Raw genomic sequence first — 14,673 nt, forward strand, 5'->3', positions numbered from 1 at the left:
TTTTATGCATAGGATGTACCAAGTTGTAGCCTACATGCAACGTTTTCTCTCTTCAAAGCACTTTTGAGTCTTGGCCTCAAAAACCAGGTTTGCAGTGGAGACGGTTTGTGCATCAGTTCACTTGTATTCCCTACTTCCCCCTGAAAGCTGTGTGAAAGTCAGGGGCTGGATCTCACACCAGTGCTCTGGCCTTCCTCCCACCCTTGCAGCTAATTTGGGACTCTCATAAGAGTGTTTTTTCTCCTGACTGATCCAAAACCCCCATCATCATCATTGGATCTCCACTGGCACTGTTGGGGTGGACCAGCCTCATTCCTCCCACCCCATTTACTGTAGCGTTCATTCAGAAATCCTTGCTGACATATAGGTACATAATTTGATTTCTTTTCCTGCAGGTGGTTGGAAAATGGTTAAGCTAATCTTTGTATTTGCAATTTTTGCTCTTAGATTAGTTGAAGTAAGTCATGATCATTCAGTTGTGCGATGATACTTGCATGGTGTGTACTGCAAAGGCTAACACAGTCATCAGGCTTGGTTATCCTGTTTGTGTCAACAACATGATGTTGCAATTTTCTCATTACCATTAAATTACCATTTTTAATTTGTCTCAGAAGCCTTCATTTTTTGAGAAATCCCTGGTTTAGAGAGAAGTGTAAATTATATTTGCCCTTTAGCTGTGGTCTGGAAAAGGAAAACCAGTCATGTTGTATCTGAACTGGAAGATCGCACTGAATTCCCCATTGTGTTTACACGCACAGGATTTTCATGTAAATTGGGCTTGCAGTTAAAACTCTGCACTGGGATAGTTTCCACTGAAATAAACTGTCTCTGAATATCAGGCCATAGATGAACATTAGGAAGATTCTTGTGAATTCGCAATGACTAGAGAAAAATTGCATTTTGTAAAACAGGGCTCTTCGTGTGCCTCAAGATATTTCCTTTGCTTCCAGGGCATTTTCCTTAATATTTCCTTAATAATCCTGAGGTTTCTGATTCTAGGATTGACCTCCCATTATAACCATCAAAAGACCCTGACAGACCCAAGAACAACACTTTGGGACTGGTGTGACTGTGGTACCTAGGCCTGGACCTTCCCCTGGGTCTCATGGTTTAATTATGGATTGGCTTAACGGCTCATACCTGTCCGTTACTTTGTGTTTTACCTCATATTTGGGTGAACTTTGTTGCCTGTGCATAAGAAGCTGACTTGTGCTATGTCTGGGACATGCACAGCCCTGACACCAGCGGTCTTTTTGTGCCCTCCCTATGAAAGCACCATTAGATTTAACTAATACTCCATGTCCTTAATTAAATACCTCTGGTGCAAAGAGCCTTACCTTCTGTGCTTGGAAATTGCAGTGATTACTCCCCTGCTGGAAAAGCCTTTTTTTTTTTGGTGGTTGTTTTTTTGAGTGGTTTCGCTGGTTTAGTTATTTGGGATTTTTTTTTCTTTAACAGGAATTAAGCTGTTTCTCATGCCATTGTCCAGTTGCAAATTGGCCCGAGACTTGTGCCATGGGCTCTGACCTCTGAAACTGCCCACTCATTTTTTTCCTGAACTAATCAGCTAGACGAACTATTTACAGTTGGCTTTTGGGTCTTCTCACTGCTTTTGCGACTGCCCCTGTCTGAGTAATTAATGACAGCGTGGCTTGTTTATGGTCTTGAGTTACTAATGCTGTTGGCTGCAAATGCATTTTTACCTCTGGGACGTGCCAGTTTCCTGGTTCTAGTCCCACCTCACCATCCCAGGTCAATTTTTTGTGCGTAAACAGATTTATCCTGTAATAGTTGTAGAGAGACTAGGGTCATTCATCAGTCCCATAGAGAACATGCCCAACCAGATTCTTCCCTTCTTGTGCCTGTGCAACTCAGCAGAAGTCAGAAAGATTCTGGCAGGACTTCCAAAATTTAAAAAAAAGGGGGGGTGGGGGGGGAGGGGAGGGGAAGAGAGAGAAAAGGAAAAGCATTTCTTTCTTTTTAACTCGAGGTACAGGGAGTCTTAACTAGAAATAAAGGTATTGGATAGTGCACCACCTGTCTAGCCATGTCCCAGACCTGATCCTTGCTGTACCAATGCTTACGGGAGTCATTAATGAAGGAACTGTCACGTGGCTTTCTTCGGTAGGTTAATACCACCTACATTTGAAAGCTGGAGTAAAGGGTAAAGAGAAGTTACATAGCAGGAGATGATGCAGATAAGCATAAAAATATCATCTTGTGGCCTTGGAAAGGTTTTGCTGGGTTATGTTCCAGGCTTGTTCTATCATGGGCAATCATGTCAACTGTGCCGATCCATAAGGGAAAACACAGTTTGCTCGCCTGCTCCCTCTGGAAATCTGTTACAGACTCTCAATGCATGGATAGTCAGAAGTGTTCTGCCGGTTTCTGTCTTTAGTTTACTCATAGCTACAGTTTCTTTCAGTCTCCTTGTGGATAATGTTGTCTTTTGGCATAAATGATTAATTTTCCCCCACCGTATAGTTCTCTAGGTATCTTTCCTTCCTTGTTTTTTAATATGTGTAAGGCTACTTTCTTAGTGACTGGGGACTCAAGCACAACCATTGCTGCCATTTTTTGTATAATTTCTTTCAGAAACTGGAAGAAGACAGTCCCATTATCTCTCTCATCTTTGTTGCCCAGTTCGCTTACCAGTGTCTGCTCAGTTGGGTTAACCATGGGTGGTCTCTGCCATGACATGAATTCGAGAGGGGCTTCCCTTCAGGCCTCTGAATCAATAGTGAAATTCACTGTTTTACCAAGGCAGTTTGTGCCAACATCTAAAAACTGCCACCCTATTACTCATAGCTAAGCTGGCATCAGGGACTGTCTTAAAGCTGGCTCTCAGAGAAAAAGGACATCAGTGGTCAGATCATGTTATTATCAGGATCATCATCACATGGAACTGAACTGGGTGAAAAATTTCTCAAGGTCTGAAGCTGACGAACTCCTAGAAGCCAAGAGGCTGTCTTTTCTTTGAGGGAAGGCTGGGAGAAATTAGAGAAGTTCAAATACCCTCCCTGTTTTGCCATGTTCTTCTTTAAAAAGACTTTCTAAGTGGAAATAGGTTAAACAGAAATGGTAGAGATAAATGCGGTGCTTTAACTAAGAGGATGGAAGTAGATTGTCCATTGCAAACATTTCCAGAGGTTCTCCTTGTGTCACTTTCAACTTCCTTACATCCAGCTTAGAAAGTTGCTTGGAAATGCCTCAATCAATGACAAAGTTGGAGTACTGTGATGATGTGCTCATGAATGAAAGTCCTTTATGGGGTGGCTGATCACATTGTACGATCCACTAGACTGTTTTGGCACTCTGATTTCCAGAGAAACTCAATACAGGCTCTTTCAATGTTTGAAGGCAGCTTCTCTGAAATTGCTGTGTGGACAAGACAAGCCCTGCAAAAAATGGTAACTCTTAATCTCTTTCCTGTTTGCTTTTCTGTAGTGAAAACTGACCTTTTTGGAACGGGAGGGAAATTCCCTAGATAAGGATTCACAGCGTGCTGGTTTTCAGCTCTTCCCTGCCAGTTAGTGTTTGTTTGCTGCGCTCCTGTAATGACCATCAGATGGTACCCTCTGTCCTGAGACTGCTAGGAGAAGCCTTGGGAACTTCTGCATTCATTATTAGCCTTGACTGTCTTCAGTCTGGCCATTCTTTGGTTTCATAGCACTGCCAGCTAAATACTATTCATTTCTATATAGAAGCCTAAATCCATGTATTTGTCTACAAAACAAGGTGTTGCACTGTACTGTCGGTAGAGAGGATATTGTTTCTCACTGCTTATACTTGGTTTTGCAAAAAGTAAAGTATTTTCTGTTCTCTTTTGGATGATGCTATTCTGTCTTTTCTATGGAGCTGTATACATGCCTTCATTCTCTCTGTTAGCAAAATCCTTATACGCTGCTGGGAATGAAAAGGCAATTGCAAAAGTCCTCTTTCCGTTCTAGTTTATGTAGAAAAAAATACATTTTTTTGCACTGAGTGATGAAATGCATGCAGGAGACTTCTTATAACAGCAGGATGAAAGAGTGTCCTGTCATGCTTGTCTCAGGGATCCTGGTTATACAGAGGAACACCTAGCCATACCAATTGAAATTCCGTAACTTTGCAGTTGTGGTGAGAATTTTTCAAGCGATTTGGCAAAGGGTTAGAGGCCCTACAATCAGGAGAGGCAGGGAATGATGCCAAGAGACAGGTTCAGCTTCTATGGGCACTGGGCAGTGTTTTGCATGCTAACTCCACTGTCTGTAGCAAATAACATGCATTTGCATCCCTTTCAAGTATGTGTAGGAGGGAGGAGCCTGCACCAATTTGTCTGTTTTAATTATAGATGTTCTACCCACCTTCCTAATTGCTCCTTCATTAAGGAGTAGTTTGTTGTTTCTTTTTTCCCTAGGAGCTAAAAATAATCAACTTTTGTTTGTTTCTGTAAATATTTTCTTTTTTTTGCCCTTGAGGAGATAATTATTTCTATTGTTGCATGAAGATGGTGGCCAATACAGGAGGAATAATTAGAGCAGATGGCTGAAAATACTTCCCTTGTAAAAGACATCTAGTGTAATAAAATACCTCCCCTCCTCTTTTGTCTCCTCCAAATATACATTTTTCTTTCCTTCAGGTGGATGTGAGTTGGGTGAGGGGTGTAAATCTTTTCCTGATGTATTAAACTGAGGAGCTGTCAAGAGTTCACAGCCTGGAAAGTGAGCTCCCTGTATCCATCACTGAAATTAAAGTGTTTTCGAATGTGGCATGGAGTCCTGGGTCTGCGGCGTGGGGAAATATATGCTGTACTCCATCACTTAAAATGTTAACCTTGTCTCACTGTGGTGACTGAGGACAGGAACACTTGCTCTCCGTACTTGCTGGTTAAATGGCAATCTGTCAGGAAAAGGCTACCTTGTGGGTGTCAGTCTCCGCTGTGTCTGCAGCACTCCAAACCTTTGCTTGGCCACACATGCTGGGAGGCGTGCGCCTTTCTCCAGCTGGAGACCATAGGAAGCAACTAGGAGACTTCCTTGCACGTGCAAGCAGGTTGCTGTTGTGCCAGAGCGGTACTGTGCTCCGTGTCTTATCCGGGGTGTCTGGGGGAACAGATAAAGCTGGCTGCCAGGGGTGGAGTTGGTGGGAAAACCTCTCCAGGCTTTAGATTTTCTCTCTGTGGCCATGTTGCAGATGGCCCTCAGCTGAAACCCACAGCCCAGAAGAGAGTGCTGAAGCACAGAAGAGTCTTTTGTTTAACTACACTGCTGGCTCTTGGTTTGGTATTCAAATGTCCGTCGTTTTCCGACCAGAGGATGAGGGCTCTTGTCTTTGTGTCTGTAATGGTTATTGCAGTCCTCACTTTTGGGACTGTACTTTAAAAAATCCCCACCTAACCAAATTATAAAGTTACCACAAAGTGGGTTCAAATTATTTACACTGTGTCTAAACAGAAGTTTCTCAGCCCTTTTAAGCCCAAACCTTGCATTTTGGGGAAGAGGGAGTTAAAAATAACCAGATAAACACATTTTGTGTTGGCAGAATGATTGTTCTTCACAAAAATTTAGATGAAATATTGAAAGAGTGGTCACTTACAATCCCTTCCCTTTGTGACTTGTTTGCCAGTCTGTGTGGGGATGCCAGTATATCACTGTTATTTATTCATTTGTTGCAGTCGCTGCTGCTGTTTCTGAGCCCTGGCAGTCATAGGCACGAGCTGAGAAACTGGTACTGGGAGATCGTGTCCCCAAAGGCTGACATAAAGGCAACCCCAGGCTGGCTGACAACAGCAGCGGCTAAAAACATAAAATGGAAAGAAATCTGCCTGAAAATGGAAAAAGAAGGTGCAGAAGGGAGGAAGGAGACAATGTGCTGAATGACAAGGAGTACATCTTGTATCATATGCTCTTAAAACATCATTTTACCTTTACATCATTCATTGTTCTGGAGCTCTATAATGGGGAAGGAGTTGCTACCCCCCCTCAAATTAACCTGTGTATAACAAGCAGTATATAACTTGGTACATAAGGTGCGGGCTTGAAATGAGTTCTGCATGACACACACCAGGTGGATATCAGGCCTGGGAATATATTGCAGGACACTGCTCATTGAATGTTCATGTTGGATCCCCTCCCTGGTACTCACGCACTGTGCTATCCCAGGAAGAGCAATGGGCTCCTTAGAGGTTCCCAGCGCTTGTGATTTCCCACCCACCTGGAGTTTCTGCCCGTATTTTGAGGGTTTGGTTTCCCACTGAGTTAGGGTTATCTGCTGTACTCAATTCAAAGTGCACAATGTTGCCAGGGTGGGTTTTCTGTGGGTGTTGGTGTAAGGGCACATCCTGCAAAAGTTTGGGTGACCATTTGAAGTGTTCAGTTCATGCTATATTTGTGTTCTTGGGGAAAACACCAGAAAAGTCTCTTGCCTCAATCTAGCCACTGATTTTCACGAACTTTGCATTTCTATGGTCTCGCTCCTCCTGTTAAACCCAGTTGAAGCTGGCCATGTTCAAGTGTGAGCGCTGACAGTGACACAGATGGATGCAGAGATGTTACGGTCTCATAAGCTCTGTTCTCTCCAAATCGTCTCCCCAACTAGCTGGTGTACATTTGAGCCGGAGTGTGAAGCTACCACTTGACTGCAGCAGCTGCAGCCAGCCAGCTCCAGTTTCACCGTTCAGGCCTTGTTTTATGCCAGCTTCTCTTTCCCCCATCCTGACTTTCAAGCTCCCTGCCGTTTGCTGCACCCCGTGCTGAAGCTGGAAAAAGCACAGGAGGAAAACACTCACTGCTAGCCGCTGATGTGCAGCTTTCCTTGGCTCTGTGGGTTCCTCCTGGCTCATTCAACAAGCGAGCATGGGATGGGCACCCAGCCATGACCCTGGTGCTTGCAGCTGCTGCTGCTCTTCAGTCTTACTGAGTAAGTGTTTAAATTAAACACTGTCGGTCAAATGCTGGGTGCCAAGCCGGGGAAAAAATGGAAAAGGAAAGAGTTTTGCTTCTATGAAAAAATAGTGAGGGGGATGAGCTCAGCTGCATTTTGCCATAGGCTGCTTAATAGGGACTGGACATAGCCACCGGCATTCAGTAAAGGAACTTAAAAAGTCCATTACAGTTGGAGATTGCATTGGGCTTTTCTCCCAGAAAACATGAAGAGGGTAATCATATGAGATTCACAAGGTCCAGGCAAACTGTGCTTGTGATTCAGGGCAGCTGGCTATTTCATTAGCCTTGCACTAGGCGATACCTTCTGCTTTCAAAGGTCTTAAGGAGCGGCTCTTTCATCTTAGGGAAGGGTGTAGGACAGCAAGAGAAGGGTAACCAAATAAAATCTTCTGTGGTCTCATTTCCCTTCATCAGTTCAAAGCCTTTCCTCAATTCCTACAGAGCTGCTTTCCCTCTAACCCCCCCCCCCCCGTACATTCTTCTGTGCCATGGTAATTTAAAGTACTTTCCTTTAGCAAACCCCCTTTCTCTCCTCAGAAAGATTCTTTAGATTTATTCTCTTCATGACAATGCACGGATGATACAAGAGATTATAAACGTCTCTTGGTCCTGTGTTATTAGTTGATGTTCATCTGTTCACTTTTATTTTTAAAAAAATAATTAAATAATCCAAAATCACTTGAAAGACACACGTGAAAGTGATGCACATGGCAGCAGACTAAGCCAGGCATCTTGTCACTGGCAACCTTTAGGTACTGACTGGATGGAACAACAGATATTTTTATGACCTTGGCCAACTAATTTCTGCCTCTGTGTAATCATTCTTGGGTAGTATACTTTCTTCTGAGCAATAAAATCTGTCTGCCTTTGTTTAGGTTGATGGTGCAGGGGTTGCCTCTTACTGTGGATAAACGTATTACCTGAATAACACTTGGTTTCAGCCTATTTATATTTTTTCTGAGTGACATTCTTAAGATGGTTAATAGTTCTTAGTTTCCCAGATGGTTCCAACCATTTCTTTTGCCTTATTACAGTGGTGGGTATCAGCTACTAGCTTTTATGCCAGAGGGTATAACACTGAATGGTGTGGAGTGTTCTAAGGGTTGACAGCAGAAACCTAGCAAGAATAGCTTAAACACTCATGTTATATAGAGAACCTTAAATGAAGAACTAGTGTGTTTTCTAGTCAGAAAGAGGGATTATCTTTAAAAAAAATATTCAAATTCAGAAAAGGCGTTTATTCTTATTAACTCTTGCAAAACTTCTATCAACAGCTGACTAAGTTTTTGGTACTAGCAAGAACAACCTGGTATATTCCTTATGCCTTTGCTTTCCCATTAGAGCTACTGGAGGCTTCTAAGTGGCTTCAGAGGGTTAGAGTGACATCAGAGTGACTTTATACTGTTTAGCAAGCCTTCTCAAAAAAAGCCCCAATGTTCTGATGGATCCCACAATTTTGCAACTACATGATGAAGTGTTTTGCTAGTAGCATTGGTTGAGTTTGTGCCAGACAAGAATTTATGGAGTTTGTAATGGAATATGCAGTTTGTGCTGCAGTTGGCTTGGTAAGCAGTGTACCTGGGAAATATGGGTCTTTCCATGAGCTGTACCCTCCTCTGTCCCTTGTTTTGAGACAAAAACAAGTTTAATTATCTACTTTTTCAATGGATTTATTGTATACCCTTGTATATTGTGTATCATCTGCTTCAAAGCACTGTCAGTGAAGAGCAATTCACAGCCTCTCTGGAAAGAGAGTGACTAAACATATCTATCCTTTCAGCTGGAATTTTGTCCTAAATCTCTGAAATATATAGATAGATGTTTGCAAGTAATGAAGATGAAACTTGTCCTATTACACTTAGCAACCATGGAGAAATTGTACCCTCTGTAACAGTTGTGTACAGACGTGAAGGCTTATTTGTACTTCTATAATGATGAAGAGGTTCACTCCCTCTGACGCTGGAGGTTTTGCTTCCCAGATGTTTTCACTGCATGTGTGTTAATGCACTCCCAGGCTTCAGTCTAAATTGAACCAAGTAATTCCCTTTGCAGGGAAATCGTAGAATAGGTCAGAGGGTAGAACTTACCAGCATCCATACCCTACAGATGGGATGGATGTAAACCAGTTGTATCATTTAACCTGGGAGCCAGCACCCATTCCTTGCTGTAAACAATCAGGACAGTAGTCACCATATAATAGTTGGTGACATATAATCATAGGTGCTATGGGGAATATTGTATAAAATATCGAGCACGTAAAGCTAGAATTGACAAATGCACAGTTGAAAGAATAACTATCGTACCACCAGTATTGATTCACCTAAACCGCAGCTCCAGAGCAAAAGCTTTAATGCACGTGATGTGCTTTGATTGAAAATGGAATAACTTTATTTTGCTTTTGTATTGAGGTTATTCTTTCCACTGCTGTTTTGGATTAGCACAATCCAGTGAGGACCACAAATATTTCCATGTCTGTTCCACGCCCCCCCCCTCCCCCAATCAGTTGAGGCTGTTCTTGCTAGTTCACATGTGAGTCCAAAAGAATATGTTATCAATGCATGTGTCCACACTTGTACACACATCCGTGCAAAAATATGCACACGTAAGAAATCGGTCACATCTTCACTGCAAAGTTCATGATTAAAGTTTAGAGGTAAGGAGACACCATGACTGGAAACAAGTAGGTGACATTCTGACATTGTCACGAGTCGGGAACCAGTGCTTTATTTGGAACTGGCAATGCAAGCCATTGAAGGAGAGGCAATAATAATACTGGGTAAGCTGAGAAAGACAAAAAGGTATTTGAAAAGAGGAATGTGTCTCTAGATGCAGATGAATGGCAGGAAAGCCTTTGTAAAAGCCTGTAAAGCAAAACATTTCCCATCGAGCGGGATGTTTTAATTCTAAACTCTTTAGGCTGTTTTTACAACATTGCCAGGAATTAACATGCAGTTCTGCCTCTCGGGAGGCAGAGAGAGACACACACCGGGAAACCCGCGGACTTTCCACAGCCAGCCCTGCAGCAACCCCCTGGTGACCCAGACCAGAATGAGACAAGGGGGGCAACCCCCAAGTTGCGGGAGGTGTTTCCGAAGGCCGGGGACCTCTCCAGCCCCAACGCTCCTCCATCCCTTGGCTCCACGCGGTGTCCCCCCGGGAAAGCAGCTGGTGTGGCACAGGCGTCTCCGCTGTGCTCTCGGCCAGCTGGCTTCCTGAAGGGTGGGGAGGGGCGAGCTTTGAACTTCTCTGGGTCTTATTTTCTTTTCAGCTTGCCCTCCAGTTTTGCGGCCAGTGGGATGAAGACTCCAGCTGGCCTGCTGGCCACCAGCCGCGAGATGGCGATAACGTCACGATAGAAGGCGGCCGGACGCTGCTGCTGGGGACCACCACCACCAGGCTCAACCTGCTGCATCTTAAAGGTCTGCAGGAGGGGGGGTTCAGTGCTCTTCTTCCTCCAGGGCTGGAGTTTTTCATGGCTGTGATCTCTCCTTCCCTTCCCCAGCTCCAGCATCGCAGGAGACCCCTGGTCAGGCAGGCTGAGTCTGCTCTCAGTAGATACAACAGGATGATGATGGGGGACAGGGGAAGGATTTAATTATTATGTATGCAGAAAGCATCGTTTATGCTGTTTGAGACATAATGACAGTACGAGTAGGAAGGCTTTTTTTTTTTTTTTCCCCCCTTTCTCTTTCCCCCAGCTACTGCCAGTGCTGCTGTCCTGAGTGGCGTTCAGTGATAATGGCAGTGCTGATAACAATAATCAGCTCTGTTTTGTTTGGCATCTTTGAGGCAAACGTGTTGCAGAAGCATTTACAAAATTAATGATGTTACAGAATTACAGGCCACAGCCACCCAATGTAATAAATAATCCAAGATCCTGGAGCATGACTGGTGGAGAGTAAATAACTGTGCACAATTATGGGGGGAAACACTGGGTTTTCAGGGTTCACATACCCTGGGGTAGATTCAGCGTGTCAGTATATCTTTGTGGCTTGTCAAAGTAGGAATTAAAATTACTTTTAATTCAGTGCCAGAAATATTACTCCCTGGAAATTAGGCCTTAGTTGTGAAAACTGTTGTGCACATGCTTGCATTAAGTGAATTACTTGTTCTGGTGAAATTACTTGCTCAAAGGTAAGCCTATGTTTAAGCCCCTGCTGAAATGGAGCTCAAAAACTGGGAAAAGGACTCTTTATATGCTTAAGGACCTGGGTCATCTTTGCTTGTAAAAATGATTTTTTTATATTAAAGGGATGTTAAGGATATTAGATTTTCATTGAGATGATGATGAAAAACGTGCTTTGACAATTATATTTCAATCTAACTTCACTCATTCTATAAAGAAAAATCTTTGCAAGTTTATCCCTATTGTGAGAATATTTCCAAAAAATATTAAACTTGCTCTATCTAGGTTCAGAGGTTTTCAAGACTTATTACAGCAGGCATCATTCCTGTTAAAAAAAAACCAACAAAACAATCAAAATTAAGTTAGAACTGAGATTAAAAACCAAAGTGAAATGTTTCAGTACAACTTTTTTCCCTCTCTTCCCCAGTGAAAATCCTAAATCTATATGATTTGAGATTCTTCTTAACCTCATTGTGATTACAGCATACAGTAGAGGAGACAGGTCAGTACCCCAGATTTCTGAGACTTTTGGCTGCAAATCTGGATGAGGATTTCAGGGATCAGTCTCTGTGAAGAACTGAGGCACAGTCTTGCAGCAGAAACCCTTTGAACTTTGCGCCCACTCAAAGGCACATTTGATCTATGAGTCAGCACTCACGAAGCAAACGGAGGTCTGATTGAATTTAATGAAGTCTGGATTGGTATCTTTATGGCTTTGCCTCATCTGACATTCAAATAATTTCTCCCCTTTATCATGTGTTCCAAGAAGCTTGGTTTATAATGTAGATTAAGTTAGGAAAGCAGCATTAAAATATTCTAGATGCTGTTATTGTCTGCATTGCTACATGCCAAACACAGGAATCAAACGTTTTAGAAGCAGAAGCCTGCAAGGTAGTTGTTTACCCGAGCTTCATCTTTGCTGAAGTTTCTTTGCTGCATCCACCCCCACTTGCATGGGTGCTGCTAGCTGTTTAGTCTTGGTTAGATGTGGAGTCAAGACATGCTGGGGTCTACTCTGATATGAGACTGAGATTTATCTTTTCTAACCTTATCTTTAAGTTGTCCAGCTCAGGGAAGTTGGTTAGACTCCAGTACTGATAGAGAGAAACACACACCACCAAAGACTTGTTCATCTTAGGCGTTACAGATACCCGTTGTAAGACGAATCATGGTCAGGTGAGCCACTTAAGGTAGCAACTACCTAGTCTGTGAGCAGGTCAGATTATTGACAACTTTCCCCAGGTGCAAGGTGGGCATGACAATAAGCCCCTAACCTGCAGGCAGGTGTAGATACGGGCTTCAACTGAAGCACCCCCTTCCTAGTCTAGCTGGAGTGGTTTTCTTAGTTGGAGCTGGAGAATGGGATTAAATCGTAGTTTTGCTCCCTTTGGCTTTCACGACTCAGTATCAGGCTGTCTGTGCACTCACAAGCTGAGAGTATAATGGACTTTACAGAAGAAAAAAAGCTGGAATGCTACTGGATCCATGCCTGTGTAAAGATGCTCTACTGCTCGTTTTCTGGTGCTGTATCCAGCAAACCCAACACATGTTTATGGGCCATTTCTTGGATTCCCCTTTTTAGGACACCATGAGGATTTTGAATACTGCCTCTATGTTGTCTCCTGATGATGCTTTGAACATTGCAGAAATTGTTTAAAGAGTATTATAAGAAGGGTGTCACCTTTATATGCAGCCTTAAAGTGACCCTGCTTTGGCTGTCTTAACATACAGCAAAATGCGTATAGTGGTTCTGGTAGTGACCAGGTTGTCTGAGCAGAAGGTCTGGAGACCAAAGCAGTAGAGAAACAGCATTAGGCAACTGAGTCCTGTTCCCTGCCATGGGGGCTCAGCAGTTTCTACCTCCTCCTCCACAAACGAAGCATGAACACGTGGTTATCAGCAGTGGAAAGTTTAGTAGCCAGACTGTGAAACTGCTCAGACAATACTGATTGGAGAAGAGATACAAGATAGACAGATTGTAGATAACTGTATATTCAGCATATTGCAGTTATTTTCATAATCCCAACATCACAAGTATGGAAATATTTATGGTAACCCAGGACAGATGGAAATTTCCTTTGCGCAGAGCTTACAGTGGAGTAACTCCTTTGTGTTTGATGGGTTGATACCTCAGACATATGTTATTGTCTTTGTCTGAATTTATAGTGCTCTAGGGAGCTCTGGAGGCCAAAAAAGCTGCCTGACCTTTCAGGAGTACCTTGGGGATGAATTTTGGGGTGATGCAGCCAGTATACCCTGTTGCTTTTCTAATGGCAATTTGGAGATGGCCATCCTTGGAGGCATAAGGGAGAAGATTCCTTTGGCCCCTATTCTATAAAAGCCTCAATATCACTTGTCACAGCCCCTCCTGTCCCCCTAACATTTGTATCTTTGCTGTATCTTAGCTGTCCTGCTAAAACCAGCGTGCCAGTTCCCTCTTCCATGGTCAGGCTCCAGGCTGAGGTTTTCAGAAAGGTCTGACCCACCTCACCCACAGTTTCTGCCTCTAAAACCTGTGCATTCAGTTTCCAGAATACTCCAGCTAATCTGAGGTTTGGGGTTTTTTTCCAAACTATGAGATTCCAGAAAAAAAAGTAGAGAACTGACAAGCCCCAGAGATACTCAGGACAGCGCCAATTATTCTTTTTTTTGAAGCAATGCTTATCCGTCAGTATTTTGCATTTCTTGTAATTCATGCTTAGATCAGACTGTGGCTAGAATGGGTCCTGTGCATAGAGCTGGGGAGCAGAGAAATGCAGATACTGATTTGGCTTGACTTTTTCCAAGGCTTTGGTGCTATTAGCAAAAAGCATCAAATATTTGCTGGTACACCTGCATAAGTAGTTGTCAACTAACCAGTGCTTCAGTCACTGCTGATAAAGACTGCCTTTGAGTTTGCTGAAAGAAGGAGAAAGCTTTTCCCTGTTTTCCTGTCTATGGCATCAACCATAAAACCCATTTAGAAATCCCTTGTCAGTAGGCACAGTTGGAAACTACTTGTGTTGCGGTGTTTTCTGTGCCATTTTGCTCATCCTATTTGGGATGTGCATTGTGATACTTTTTGCAGGCAGTTTCTAGTTCATATTTTCTTTTTTTAATCAGGCAGAGACATTACAATTAAAATACCGTAAAAGCGATTCTGGCAGTATTGCAATAAGCATGTTTTTTAATTAAAGAAAGAACATAGGATGTACAAATAGTACCAGCTAATGGGAAATTTCATCCAATGTATTTTTTAATTGAGATTTAAAAGGAAGAAAAGTCAGCCCTATTTCTCCCTGTTGCTGTGTGGTATTTTCCTGCATTGTTACAGTGAGGTGTACCAAGTCTGCAATAATTACAGTCTCAGAGCCTTAAAGTCCTGACTGTTTTCACGGGGGTGAAAAAAAAAAAGAAAAAAGAAAAAAGAGATATCAGTTCTTTAATTTGTTAGTATATTTTTTTGCAGGAATTCAGTGTTATTCTGTAGAGTGCAACTTGCAGAGCTGGACATTCCTGGAAGAAGGGTTTTAAGGCACTAAATCTGTAGCAATTTGGTGGGGTTTTTTTCAGTTCTTTCCACAGCTCTAAACCCTGGCTCGTGGGTAGGGGCTGCAGATTTCCCTTTCCCATCATGTTTCA

General features: G+C 42.8%; 1 long non-coding RNA gene across 1 annotated transcript in view; it reads right to left on the bottom strand.

The window, feature by feature from the left end:
- LOC308064729 overlaps window positions 1–14,673 on the bottom strand; it is a 45,356-nt gene continuing 30,683 nt past the window's right edge. Inside the window, exon 2 of the long non-coding RNA XR_013928507.1 lies at window positions 1–14,673. This exon is cut by the window's right edge and continues 14,503 nt beyond it. This is a non-coding gene — a long non-coding RNA (uncharacterized lncRNA).

Source organism: Falco punctatus, assembly GCF_963210335.1.
Source record: "Falco punctatus genome assembly, chromosome: 5".
NCBI lineage: Eukaryota > Metazoa > Chordata > Aves > Falconiformes > Falconidae > Falco > Falco punctatus.